The sequence below is a fragment of the Haliotis rufescens genome, unplaced genomic scaffold (genome assembly GCF_023055435.1).
Source record: "Haliotis rufescens isolate VD_foot unplaced genomic scaffold, xgHalRufe1.0.p SCAF_21, whole genome shotgun sequence".
Classification (NCBI taxonomy): domain Eukaryota; kingdom Metazoa; phylum Mollusca; class Gastropoda; order Lepetellida; family Haliotidae; genus Haliotis; species Haliotis rufescens.
This window is the reverse complement of record NW_025963902.1, coordinates 5195018-5207903: the sequence shown is the minus strand read 5'-3', so window position 1 is coordinate 5207903 and position 12886 is coordinate 5195018. Positions and strand designations below refer to the sequence as shown.

The 12886-nt window shown below is 39.9% G+C and overlaps 14 non-coding genes across 14 annotated transcripts; all 14 read right to left on the bottom strand.

The window, feature by feature from the left end:
* Window positions 1-443: 443 nt before the first annotated feature.
* Window positions 444-608, bottom strand: LOC124133497. The gene has a single exon (XR_006860939.2). It is a non-coding gene; the product is annotated as a U1 spliceosomal RNA (small nuclear RNA).
* Window positions 609-1355: 747 nt separating this feature from the next.
* On the bottom strand, window positions 1356-1520 carry LOC125383022. Its single transcript, XR_007222676.1, has one exon. It is a non-coding gene; the product is annotated as a U1 spliceosomal RNA (small nuclear RNA).
* Window positions 1521-2267: 747 nt separating this feature from the next.
* LOC124133481 lies at window positions 2268-2432 on the bottom strand. The gene has a single exon (XR_006860924.1). It is a non-coding gene; the product is annotated as a U1 spliceosomal RNA (small nuclear RNA).
* A 747-nt stretch (window positions 2433-3179) lies between these two features.
* On the bottom strand, window positions 3180-3344 carry LOC124133482. The gene has a single exon (XR_006860925.1). It is a non-coding gene; the product is annotated as a U1 spliceosomal RNA (small nuclear RNA).
* Window positions 3345-4091: 747 nt separating this feature from the next.
* On the bottom strand, window positions 4092-4256 carry LOC124133501. Its single transcript, XR_006860943.2, has one exon. It is a non-coding gene; the product is annotated as a U1 spliceosomal RNA (small nuclear RNA).
* A 747-nt stretch (window positions 4257-5003) lies between these two features.
* Window positions 5004-5168, bottom strand: LOC124133483. The gene has a single exon (XR_006860926.1). It is a non-coding gene; the product is annotated as a U1 spliceosomal RNA (small nuclear RNA).
* Window positions 5169-5915: 747 nt separating this feature from the next.
* On the bottom strand, window positions 5916-6080 carry LOC124133484. The gene has a single exon (XR_006860927.1). It is a non-coding gene; the product is annotated as a U1 spliceosomal RNA (small nuclear RNA).
* A 747-nt stretch (window positions 6081-6827) lies between these two features.
* LOC124133485 lies at window positions 6828-6992 on the bottom strand. Its single transcript, XR_006860928.1, has one exon. It is a non-coding gene; the product is annotated as a U1 spliceosomal RNA (small nuclear RNA).
* A 751-nt stretch (window positions 6993-7743) lies between these two features.
* Window positions 7744-7908, bottom strand: LOC124133503. Its single transcript, XR_006860945.2, has one exon. It is a non-coding gene; the product is annotated as a U1 spliceosomal RNA (small nuclear RNA).
* Window positions 7909-8655: 747 nt separating this feature from the next.
* Window positions 8656-8820, bottom strand: LOC124133487. Its single transcript, XR_006860930.1, has one exon. It is a non-coding gene; the product is annotated as a U1 spliceosomal RNA (small nuclear RNA).
* A 747-nt stretch (window positions 8821-9567) lies between these two features.
* LOC125383021 lies at window positions 9568-9732 on the bottom strand. Its single transcript, XR_007222675.1, has one exon. It is a non-coding gene; the product is annotated as a U1 spliceosomal RNA (small nuclear RNA).
* A 751-nt stretch (window positions 9733-10483) lies between these two features.
* LOC125383020 lies at window positions 10484-10648 on the bottom strand. Its single transcript, XR_007222674.1, has one exon. It is a non-coding gene; the product is annotated as a U1 spliceosomal RNA (small nuclear RNA).
* Window positions 10649-11395: 747 nt separating this feature from the next.
* LOC125383019 lies at window positions 11396-11560 on the bottom strand. Its single transcript, XR_007222673.1, has one exon. It is a non-coding gene; the product is annotated as a U1 spliceosomal RNA (small nuclear RNA).
* A 747-nt stretch (window positions 11561-12307) lies between these two features.
* On the bottom strand, window positions 12308-12472 carry LOC125383018. Its single transcript, XR_007222672.1, has one exon. It is a non-coding gene; the product is annotated as a U1 spliceosomal RNA (small nuclear RNA).
* Between the last annotated feature and the right edge of the window lie 414 nt (window positions 12473-12886).

Genomic DNA, 12886 nt, shown 5'->3' with positions numbered 1-12886 from the left:
ACGTATAGAGCGCGGTTTTCGAATTCTCACATGATAGTAATAAGACCAATGTGAGGTCATACCCATCAGATTTTCACAAATGTCTAACTTTTCAAAGTAGGTACTTTTAAGAGTACATAATAGCAGTTGAAATAACAAATACCACTCCACATATAACCAATTATTTTGAAAGTCTCTTAAAGTCTCTTAACATAAATATAGAAACAACCAAATGATGAAACATTGATACACACACTCAGGTTAGCATTAACAGCTTGACCAGTGCAACTTCACTGGCCGTAATAAGAACACTAGTTGAGATAACAACTTTTCCGGAATAGTTTCAACACAGACCAACCCTTTCGTTTGGTTTCCAGGGGTTGGTTTGGACGCACACACAGTACATACATATACCAACATCTCCAGATTAAATTCAACAGATATCTATTATTTGGTTTGATTTTCGGGGGGTGGCGCGGACGCACACTCCCCCACACATATAAATTACGTACTCGAGTCTCCCCCATTTGGGGAGATCGCAGAGGTCAGCCAAACCAAGGTGCAATGGAAAGGCCTCACCCTGGGAGAACCGATGCTGAGAACGGCAACCTCCCGTACCAGGTAAGTATGCTAGCTTACATTTTCAACACACTACTTCTTCTGGTAGGGGGTCTCACTCAACTGAGGTGACTTCAGCGACTTATCACAGATTGTTTAGAAACTACAGGTATTAACTATCCAGTACCACCAACAAGGCTTTCTGTAACAGTAACCCTTCTTATTTTGGTCCATATCATTTACGTTATTTCCTTCGAATTATCATACAGATAGATACTTTTTAAGCTGAACCTATCTGACAGAGGCAAAATTTATATCATGTAGACGTACACCATACGTCTCTGTAGAAGTACATTATTTAACATGATACGTACGGAAAACGTATAGAGCGCGGTTTTCAAATTCTCACATGATAGTAATAAGACCAATGTGAGGTCATACCCATCAGATTTTCACAAATATCTAACTTTTCAAAGTAGGTTCTTTTAAGAGTACATAATAGCAGTTGAAATAACAAATACCACTCCACATATAACCAATTTGGGCTATTTTGAAAGTCTCTTAACATAAATATAGAAACAACCAAATGATGAAACATTGATACACACACTCAGGTTAGCATTAACAGCTTGACCAGTGCAACTTCACTGGCCGTAATAAGAACACTAGTTGAGATAACAACTTTTCCGGAATAGTTTCAACACAGACCAACCCTTTCGTTTGGTTTCCAGGGGTTGGTTTGGACGCACACACAGTACATACATATACCAACATCTCCAGATTAAATTCAACAGATATCTATTATTTGGTTTGATTTTCGGGGGGTGGCGCGGACGCACACTCCCCCACACATATAAATTACGTACTCGAGTCTCCCCCATTTGGGGAGATCGCAGAGGTCAGCCAAACCAAGGTGCAATGGAAAGGCCTCACCCTGGGAGAACCGATGCTGAGAACGGCAACCTCCCGTACCAGGTAAGTATGCTAGCTTACATTTTCAACACACTACTTCTTCTGGTAGGGGGTCTCACTCAACTGAGGTGACTTCAGCGACTTATCACAGATTGTTTAGAAACTACAGGTATTAACTATCCAGTACCACCAACAAGGCTTTCTGTAACAGTAACCCTTCTTATTTTGGTCCATATTATTTACGTTATTTCCTTCGAATTATCATACAGATAGATACTTTTTAAGCTGAACCTATCTGACAGAGGCAAAATTTATATCATGTAGACGTACACCATACGTCTCTGTAGAAGTACATTATTTAACATGATACGTACGGAAAACGTATAGAGCGCGGTTTTCGAATTCTCACATGATAGTAATAAGACCAATGTGAGGTCATACCCATCAGATTTTCACAAATGTCTAACTTTTCAAAGTAGGTACTTTTAAGAGTACATAATAGCAGTTGAAATAACAAATACCATTCCACATACAACCAATTTGGGCTATTTTGAAAGTCTCTTAACATAAATATAGAAACAACCAAATGATGAAACATTGATACACACACTCAGGTTAGCATTAACAGCTTGACCAGTGCAACTTCACTGGCCGTAATAAGAACACTAGTTGAGATAACAACTTTTCCGGAATAGTTTCAACACAGACCAACCCTTTCGTTTGGTTTCCAGGGGTTGGTTTGGACGCACACACAGTACATACATATATCAACATCTCCAGATTAAATTCAACAGATATCTATTATTTGGTTTGATTTTCGGGGGGTGGCGCGGACGCACACTCCCCCACACATATAAATTACGTACTCGAGTCTCCCCCATTTGGGGAGATCGCAGAGGTCAGCCAAACCAAGGTGCAATGGAAAGGCCTCACCCTGGGAGAACCGATGCTGAGAACGGCAACCTCCCGTACCAGGTAAGTATGCTAGCTTACATTTTCAACACACTACTTCTTCTGGTAGGGGGTCTCACTCAACTGAGGTGACTTCAGCGACTTATCACAGATTGTTTAGAAACTACAGGTATTAACTATCCAGTACCACCAACAAGGCTTTCTGTAACAGTAACCCTTCTTATTTTGGTCCATATTATTTACGTTATTTCCTTCGAATTATCATACAGATAGATACTTTTTAAGCTGAACCTATCTGACAGAGGCAAAATTTATATCATGTAGACGTACACCATACGTCTCTGTAGAAGTACATTATTTAACATGATACGTACGGAAAACGTATAGAGCGCGGTTTTCGAATTCTCACATGATAGTAATAAGACCAATGTGAGGTCATACCCATCAGATTTTCACAAATGTCTAACTTTTCAAAGTAGGTACTTTTAAGAGTACATAATAGCAGTTGAAATAACAAATACCACTCCACATACAACCAATTTGGGCTATTTTGAAAGTCTCTTAACATAAATATAGAAACAACCAAATGATGAAACATTGATACACACACTCAGGTTAGCATTAAAAGCTTGACCAGTGCAACTTCACTGGCCGTAATAAGAACACTAGTTGAGATAACAACTTTTCCGGAATAGTTTCAACACAGACCAACCCTTTCGTTTGGTTTCCAGGGGTTGGTTTGGACGCACACACAGTACATACATATACCAACATCTCCAGATTAAATTCAACAGATATCTATTATTTGGTTTGATTTTCGGGGGGTGGCGCGGACGCACACTCCCCCACACATATAAATTACGTACTCGAGTCTCCCCCATTTGGGGAGATCGCAGAGGTCAGCCAAACCAAGGTGCAATGGAAAGGCCTCACCCTGGGAGAACCGATGCTGAGAACGGCAACCTCCCGTACCAGGTAAGTATGCTAGCTTACATTTTCAACACACTACTTCTTCTGGTAGGGGGTCTCACTCAACTGAGGTGACTTCAGCGACTTATCACAGATTGTTTAGAAACTACAGGTATTAACTATCCAGTACCACCAACAAGGCTTTCTGTAACAGTAACCCTTCTTATTTTGGTCCATATTATTTACGTTATTTCCTTCGAATTATCATACAGATAGATACTTTTTAAGCTGAACCTATCTGACGGAGGCAAAATTTATATCATGTAGACGTACACCATACGTCTCTGTAGAAGTACATTATTTAACATGATACGTACGGAAAACGTATAGAGCGCGGTTTTCGAATTCTCACATGATAGTAATAAGACCAATGTGAGGTCATACCCATCAGATTTTCACAAATGTCTAACTTTTCAAAGTAGGTACTTTTAAGAGTACATAATAGCAGTTGAAATAACAAATACCATTCCACATACAACCAATTTGGGCTATTTTGAAAGTCTCTTAACATAAATATAGAAACAACCAAATGATGAAACATTGATACACACACTCAGGTTAGCATTAACAGCTTGACCAGTGCAACTTCACTGGCCGTAATAAGAACACTAGTTGAGATAACAACTTTTCCGGAATAGTTTCAACACAGACCAACCCTTTCGTTTGGTTTCCAGGGGTTGGTTTGGACGCACACACAGTACATACATATACCAACATCTCCAGATTAAATTCAACAGATATCTATTATTTGGTTTGATTTTCGGGGGGTGGCGCGGACGCACACTCCCCCACACATATAAATTACGTACTCGAGTCTCCCCCATTTGGGGAGATCGCAGAGGTCAGCCAAACCAAGGTGCAATGGAAAGGCCTCACCCTGGGAGAACCGATGCTGAGAACGGCAACCTCCCGTACCAGGTAAGTATGCTAGCTTACATTTTCAACACACTACTTCTTCTGGTAGGGGGTCTCACTCAACTGAGGTGACTTCAGCGACTTATCACAGATTGTTTAGAAACTACAGGTATTAACTATCCAGTACCACCAACAAGGCTTTCTGTAACAGTAACCCTTCTTATTTTGGTCCATATTATTTACGTTATTTCCTTCGAATTATCATACAGATAGATACTTTTTAAGCTGAACCTATCTGACAGAGGCAAAATTTATATCATGTAGACGTACACCATACGTCTCTGTAGAAGTACATTATTTAACATGATACGTACGGAAAACGTATAGAGCGCGGTTTTCGAATTCTCACATGATAGTAATAAGACCAATGTGAGGTCATACCCATCAGATTTTCACAAATGTCTAACTTTTCAAAGTAGGTACTTTTAAGAGTACATAATAGCAGTTGAAATAACAAATACCATTCCACATACAACCAATTTGGGCTATTTTGAAAGTCTCTTAACATAAATATAGAAACAACCAAATGATGAAACATTGATACACACACTCAGGTTAGCATTAACAGCTTGACCAGTGCAACTTCACTGGCCGTAATAAGAACACTAGTTGAGATAACAACTTTTCCGGAATAGTTTCAACACAGACCAACCCTTTCGTTTGGTTTCCAGGGGTTGGTTTGGACGCACACACAGTACATACATATATCAACATCTCCAGATTAAATTCAACAGATATCTATTATTTGGTTTGATTTTCGGGGGGTGGCGCGGACGCACACTCCCCCACACATATAAATTACGTACTCGAGTCTCCCCCATTTGGGGAGATCGCAGAGGTCAGCCAAACCAAGGTGCAATGGAAAGGCCTCACCCTGGGAGAACCGATGCTGAGAACGGCAACCTCCCGTACCAGGTAAGTATGCTAGCTTACATTTTCAACACACTACTTCTTCTGGTAGGGGGTCTCACTCAACTGAGGTGACTTCAGCGACTTATCACAGATTGTTTAGAAACTACAGGTATTAACTATCCAGTACCACCAACAAGGCTTTCTGTAACAGTAACCCTTCTTATTTTGGTCCATATTATTTACGTTATTTCCTTCGAATTATCATACAGATAGATACTTTTTAAGCTGAACCTATCTGACAGAGGCAAAATTTATATCATGTAGACGTACACCATACGTCTCTGTAGAAGTACATTATTTAACATGATACGTACGGAAAACGTATAGAGCGCGGTTTTCGAATTCTCACATGATAGTAATAAGACCAATGTGAGGTCATACCCATCAGATTTTCACAAATGTCTAACTTTTCAAAGTAGGTACTTTTAAGAGTACATAATAGCAGTTGAAATAACAAATACCACTCCACATACAACCAATTTGGGCTATTTTGAAAGTCTCTTAACATAAATATAGAAACAACCAAATGATGAAACATTGATACACACACTCAGGTTAGCATTAAAAGCTTGACCAGTGCAACTTCACTGGCCGTAATAAGAACACTAGTTGAGATAACAACTTTTCCGGAATAGTTTCAACACAGACCAACCCTTTCGTTTGGTTTCCAGGGGTTGGTTTGGACGCACACACAGTACATACATATACCAACATCTCCAGATTAAATTCAACAGATATCTATTATTTGGTTTGATTTTCGGGGGGTGGCGCGGACGCACACTCCCCCACACATATAAATTACGTACTCGAGTCTCCCCCATTTGGGGAGATCGCAGAGGTCAGCCAAACCAAGGTGCAATGGAAAGGCCTCACCCTGGGAGAACCGATGCTGAGAACGGCAACCTCCCGTACCAGGTAAGTATGCTAGCTTACATTTTCAACACACTACTTCTTCTGGTAGGGGGTCTCACTCAACTGAGGTGACTTCAGCGACTTATCACAGATTGTTTAGAAACTACAGGTATTAACTATCCAGTACCACCAACAAGGCTTTCTGTAACAGTAACCCTTCTTATTTTGGTCCATATTATTTACGTTATTTCCTTCGAATTATCATACAGATAGATACTTTTTAAGCTGAACCTATCTGACAGAGGCAAAATTTATATCATGTAGACGTACACCATACGTCTCTGTAGAAGTACATTATTTAACATGATACGTACGGAAAACGTATAGAGCGCGGTTTTCGAATTCTCACATGATAGTAATAAGACCAATGTGAGGTCATACCCATCAGATTTTCACAAATGTCTAACTTTTCAAAGTAGGTACTTTTAAGAGTACATAATAGCAGTTGAAATAACAAATACCACTCCACATACAACCAATTTGGGCTATTTTGAAAGTCTCTTAACATAAATATAGAAACAACCAAATGATGAAACATTGATACACACACTCAGGTTAGCATTAACAGCTTGACCAGTGCAACTTCACTGGCCGTAATAAGAACACTAGTTGAGATAACAACTTTTCCGGAATAGTTTCAACACAGACCAACCCTTTCGTTTGGTTTCCAGGGGTTGGTTTGGACGCACACACAGTACATACATATACCAACATCTCCAGATTAAATTCAACAGATATCTATTATTTGGTTTGATTTTCGGGGGGTGGCGCGGACGCACACTCCCCCACACATATAAATTACGTACTCGAGTCTCCCCCATTTGGGGAGATCGCAGAGGTCAGCCAAACCAAGGTGCAATGGAAAGGCCTCACCCTGGGAGAACCGATGCTGAGAACGGCAACCTCCCGTACCAGGTAAGTATGCTAGCTTACATTTTCAACACACTACTTCTTCTGGTAGGGGGTCTCACTCAACTGAGGTGACTTCAGCGACTTATCACAGATTGTTTAGAAACTACAGGTATTAACTATCCAGTACCACCAACAAGGCTTTCTGTAACAGTAACCCTTCTTATTTTGGTCCATATTATTTACGTTATTTCCTTCGAATTATCATACAGATAGATACTTTTTAAGCTGAACCTATCTGACAGAGGCAAAATTTATATCATGTAGACGTACACCATACGTCTCTGTAGAAGTACATTATTTAACATGATACGTACGGAAAACGTATAGAGCGCGGTTTTCGAATTCTCACATGATAGTAATAAGACCAATGTGAGGTCATACCCATCAGATTTTCACAAATGTCTAACTTTTCAAAGTAGGTACTTTTAAGAGTACATAATAGCAGTTGAAATAACAAATACCACTCCACATATAACCAATTATTTTGAAAGTCTCTTAAAGTCTCTTAACATAAATATAGAAACAACCAAATGATGAAACATTGATACACACACTCAGGTTAGCATTAACAGCTTGACCAGTGCAACTTCACTGGCCGTAATAAGAACACTAGTTGAGATAACAACTTTTCCGGAATAGTTTCAACACAGACCAACCCTTTCGTTTGGTTTCCAGGGGTTGGTTTGGACGCACACACAGTACATACATATACCAACATCTCCAGATTAAATTCAACAGATATCTATTATTTGGTTTGATTTTCGGGGGGTGGCGCGGACGCACACTCCCCCACACATATAAATTACGTACTCGAGTCTCCCCCATTTGGGGAGATCGCAGAGGTCAGCCAAACCAAGGTGCAATGGAAAGGCCTCACCCTGGGAGAACCGATGCTGAGAACGGCAACCTCCCGTACCAGGTAAGTATGCTAGCTTACATTTTCAACACACTACTTCTTCTGGTAGGGGGTCTCACTCAACTGAGGTGACTTCAGCGACTTATCACAGATTGTTTAGAAACTACAGGTATTAACTATCCAGTACCACCAACAAGGCTTTCTGTAACAGTAACCCTTCTTATTTTGGTCCATATCATTTACGTTATTTCCTTCGAATTATCATACAGATAGATACTTTTTAAGCTGAACCTATCTGACAGAGGCAAAATTTATATCATGTAGACGTACACCATACGTCTCTGTAGAAGTACATTATTTAACATGATACGTACGGAAAACGTATAGAGCGCGGTTTTCAAATTCTCACATGATAGTAATAAGACCAATGTGAGGTCATACCCATCAGATTTTCACAAATATCTAACTTTTCAAAGTAGGTTCTTTTAAGAGTACATAATAGCAGTTGAAATAACAAATACCACTCCACATATAACCAATTTGGGCTATTTTGAAAGTCTCTTAACATAAATATAGAAACAACCAAATGATGAAACATTGATACACACACTCAGGTTAGCATTAAAAGCTTGACCAGTGCAACTTCACTGGCCGTAATAAGAACACTAGTTGAGATAACAACTTTTCCGGAATAGTTTCAACACAGACCAACCCTTTCGTTTGGTTTCCAGGGGTTGGTTTGGACGCACACACAGTACATACATATACCAACATCTCCAGATTAAATTCAACAGATATCTATTATTTGGTTTGATTTTCGGGGGGTGGCGCGGACGCACACTCCCCCACACATATAAATTACGTACTCGAGTCTCCCCCATTTGGGGAGATCGCAGAGGTCAGCCAAACCAAGGTGCAATGGAAAGGCCTCACCCTGGGAGAACCGATGCTGAGAACGGCAACCTCCCGTACCAGGTAAGTATGCTAGCTTACATTTTCAACACACTACTTCTTCTGGTAGGGGGTCTCACTCAACTGAGGTGACTTCAGCGACTTATCACAGATTGTTTAGAAACTACAGGTATTAACTATCCAGTACCACCAACAAGGCTTTCTGTAACAGTAACCCTTCTTATTTTGGTCCATATTATTTACGTTATTTCCTTCGAATTATCATACAGATAGATACTTTTTAAGCTGAACCTATCTGACAGAGGCAAAATTTATATCATGTAGACGTACACCATACGTCTCTGTAGAAGTACATTATTTAACATGATACGTACGGAAAACGTATAGAGCGCGGTTTTCGAATTCTCACATGATAGTAATAAGACCAATGTGAGGTCATACCCATCAGATTTTCACAAATGTCTAACTTTTCAAAGTAGGTACTTTTAAGAGTACATAATAGCAGTTGAAATAACAAATACCACTCCACATACAACCAATTTGGGCTATTTTGAAAGTCTCTTAACATAAATATAGAAACAACCAAATGATGAAACATTGATACACACACTCAGGTTAGCATTAACAGCTTGACCAGTGCAACTTCACTGGCCGTAATAAGAACACTAGTTGAGATAACAACTTTTCCGGAATAGTTTCAACACAGACCAACCCTTTCGTTTGGTTTCCAGGGGTTGGTTTGGACGCACACACAGTACATACATATACCAACATCTCCAGATTAAATTCAACAGATATCTATTATTTGGTTTGATTTTCGGGGGGTGGCGCGGACGCACACTCCCCCACACATATAAATTACGTACTCGAGTCTCCCCCATTTGGGGAGATCGCAGAGGTCAGCCAAACCAAGGTGCAATGGAAAGGCCTCACCCTGGGAGAACCGATGCTGAGAACGGCAACCTCCCGTACCAGGTAAGTATGCTAGCTTACATTTTCAACACACTACTTCTTCTGGTAGGGGGTCTCACTCAACTGAGGTGACTTCAGCGACTTATCACAGATTGTTTAGAAACTACAGGTATTAACTATCCAGTACCACCAACAAGGCTTTCTGTAACAGTAACCCTTCTTATTTTGGTCCATATTATTTACGTTATTTCCTTCGAATTATCATACAGATAGATACTTTTTAAGCTGAACCTATCTGACAGAGGCAAAATTTATATCATGTAGACGTACACCATACGTCTCTGTAGAAGTACATTATTTAACATGATACGTACGGAAAACGTATAGAGCGCGGTTTTCGAATTCTCACATGATAGTAATAAGACCAATGTGAGGTCATACCCATCAGATTTTCACAAATGTCTAACTTTTCAAAGTAGGTACTTTTAAGAGTACATAATAGCAGTTGAAATAACAAATACCACTCCACATATAACCAATTATTTTGAAAGTCTCTTAAAGTCTCTTAACATAAATATAGAAACAACCAAATGATGAAACATTGATACACACACTCAGGTTAGCATTAACAGCTTGACCAGTGCAACTTCACTGGCCGTAATAAGAACACTAGTTGAGATAACAACTTTTCCGGAATAGTTTCAACACAGACCAACCCTTTCGTTTGGTTTCCAGGGGTTGGTTTGGACGCACACACAGTACATACATATACCAACATCTCCAGATTAAATTCAACAGATATCTATTATTTGGTTTGATTTTCGGGGGGTGGCGCGGACGCACACTCCCCCACACATATAAATTACGTACTCGAGTCTCCCCCATTTGGGGAGATCGCAGAGGTCAGCCAAACCAAGGTGCAATGGAAAGGCCTCACCCTGGGAGAACCGATGCTGAGAACGGCAACCTCCCGTACCAGGTAAGTATGCTAGCTTACATTTTCAACACACTACTTCTTCTGGTAGGGGGTCTCACTCAACTGAGGTGACTTCAGCGACTTATCACAGATTGTTTAGAAACTACAGGTATTAACTATCCAGTACCACCAACAAGGCTTTCTGTAACAGTAACCCTTCTTATTTTGGTCCATATCATTTACGTTATTTCCTTCGAATTATCATACAGATAGATACTTTTTAAGCTGAACCTATCTGACAGAGGCAAAATTTATATCATGTAGACGTACACCATACGTCTCTGTAGAAGTACATTATTTAACATGATACGTACGGAAAACGTATAGAGCGCGGTTTTCAAATTCTCACATGATAGTAATAAGACCAATGTGAGGTCATACCCATCAGATTTTCACAAATATCTAACTTTTCAAAGTAGGTTCTTTTAAGAGTACATAATAGCAGTTGAAATAACAAATACCACTCCACATATAACCAATTTGGGCTATTTTGAAAGTCTCTTAACATAAATATAGAAACAACCAAATGATGAAACATTGATACACACACTCAGGTTAGCATTAACAGCTTGACCAGTGCAACTTCACTGGCCGTAATAAGAACACTAGTTGAGATAACAACTTTTCCGGAATAGTTTCAACACAGACCAACCCTTTCGTTTGGTTTCCAGGGGTTGGTTTGGACGCACACACAGTACATACATATACCAACATCTCCAGATTAAATTCAACAGATATCTATTATTTGGTTTGATTTTCGGGGGGTGGCGCGGACGCACACTCCCCCACACATATAAATTACGTACTCGAGTCTCCCCCATTTGGGGAGATCGCAGAGGTCAGCCAAACCAAGGTGCAATGGAAAGGCCTCACCCTGGGAGAACCGATGCTGAGAACGGCAACCTCCCGTACCAGGTAAGTATGCTAGCTTACATTTTCAACACACTACTTCTTCTGGTAGGGGGTCTCACTCAACTGAGGTGACTTCAGCGACTTATCACAGATTGTTTAGAAACTACAGGTATTAACTATCCAGTACCACCAACAAGGCTTTCTGTAACAGTAACCCTTCTTATTTTGGTCCATATTATTTACGTTATTTCCTTCGAATTATCATACAGATAGATACTTTTTAAGCTGAACCTATCTGACAGAGGCAAAATTTATATCATGTAGACGTACACCATACGTCTCTGTAGAAGTACATTATTTAACATGATACGTACGGAAAACGTATAGAGCGCGGTTTTCGAATTCTCACATGATAGTAATAAGACCAATGTGAGGTCATACCCATCAGATTTTCACAAATGTCTAACTTTTCAAAGTAGGTACTTTTAAGAGTACATAATAGCAGTTGAAATAACAAATACCATTCCACATACAACCAATTTGGGCTATTTTGAAAGTCTCTTAACATAAATATAGAAACAACCAAATGATGAAACATTGATACACACACTCAGGTTAGCATTAACAGCTTGACCAGTGCAACTTCACTGGCCGTAATAAGAACACTAGTTGAGATAACAACTTTTCCGGAATAGTTTCAACACAGACCAACCCTTTCGTTTGGTTTCCAGGGGTTGGTTTGGACGCACACACAGTACATACATATATCAACATCTCCAGATTAAATTCAACAGATATCTATTATTTGGTTTGATTTTCGGGGGGTGGCGCGGACGCACACTCCCCCACACATATAAATTACGTACTCGAGTCTCCCCCATTTGGGGAGATCGCAGAGGTCAGCCAAACCAAGGTGCAATGGAAAGGCCTCACCCTGGGAGAACCGATGCTGAGAACGGCAACCTCCCGTACCAGGTAAGTATGCTAGCTTACATTTTCAACACACTACTTCTTCTGGTAGGGGGTCTCACTCAACTGAGGTGACTTCAGCGACTTATCACAGATTGTTTAGAAACTACAGGTATTAACTATCCAGTACCACCAACAAGGCTTTCTGTAACAGTAACCCTTCTTATTTTGGTCCATATTATTTACGTTATTTCCTTCGAATTATCATACAGATAGATACTTTTTAAGCTGAACCTATCTGACGGAGGCAAAATTTATATCATGTAGACGTACACCATACGTCTCTGTAGAAGTACATTATTTAACATGATACGTACGGAAAACGTATAGAGCGCGGTTTTCGAATTCTCACATGATAGTAATAAGACCAATGTGAGGTCATACCCATCAGATTTTCACAAATGTCTAACTTTTCAAAGTAGGTACTT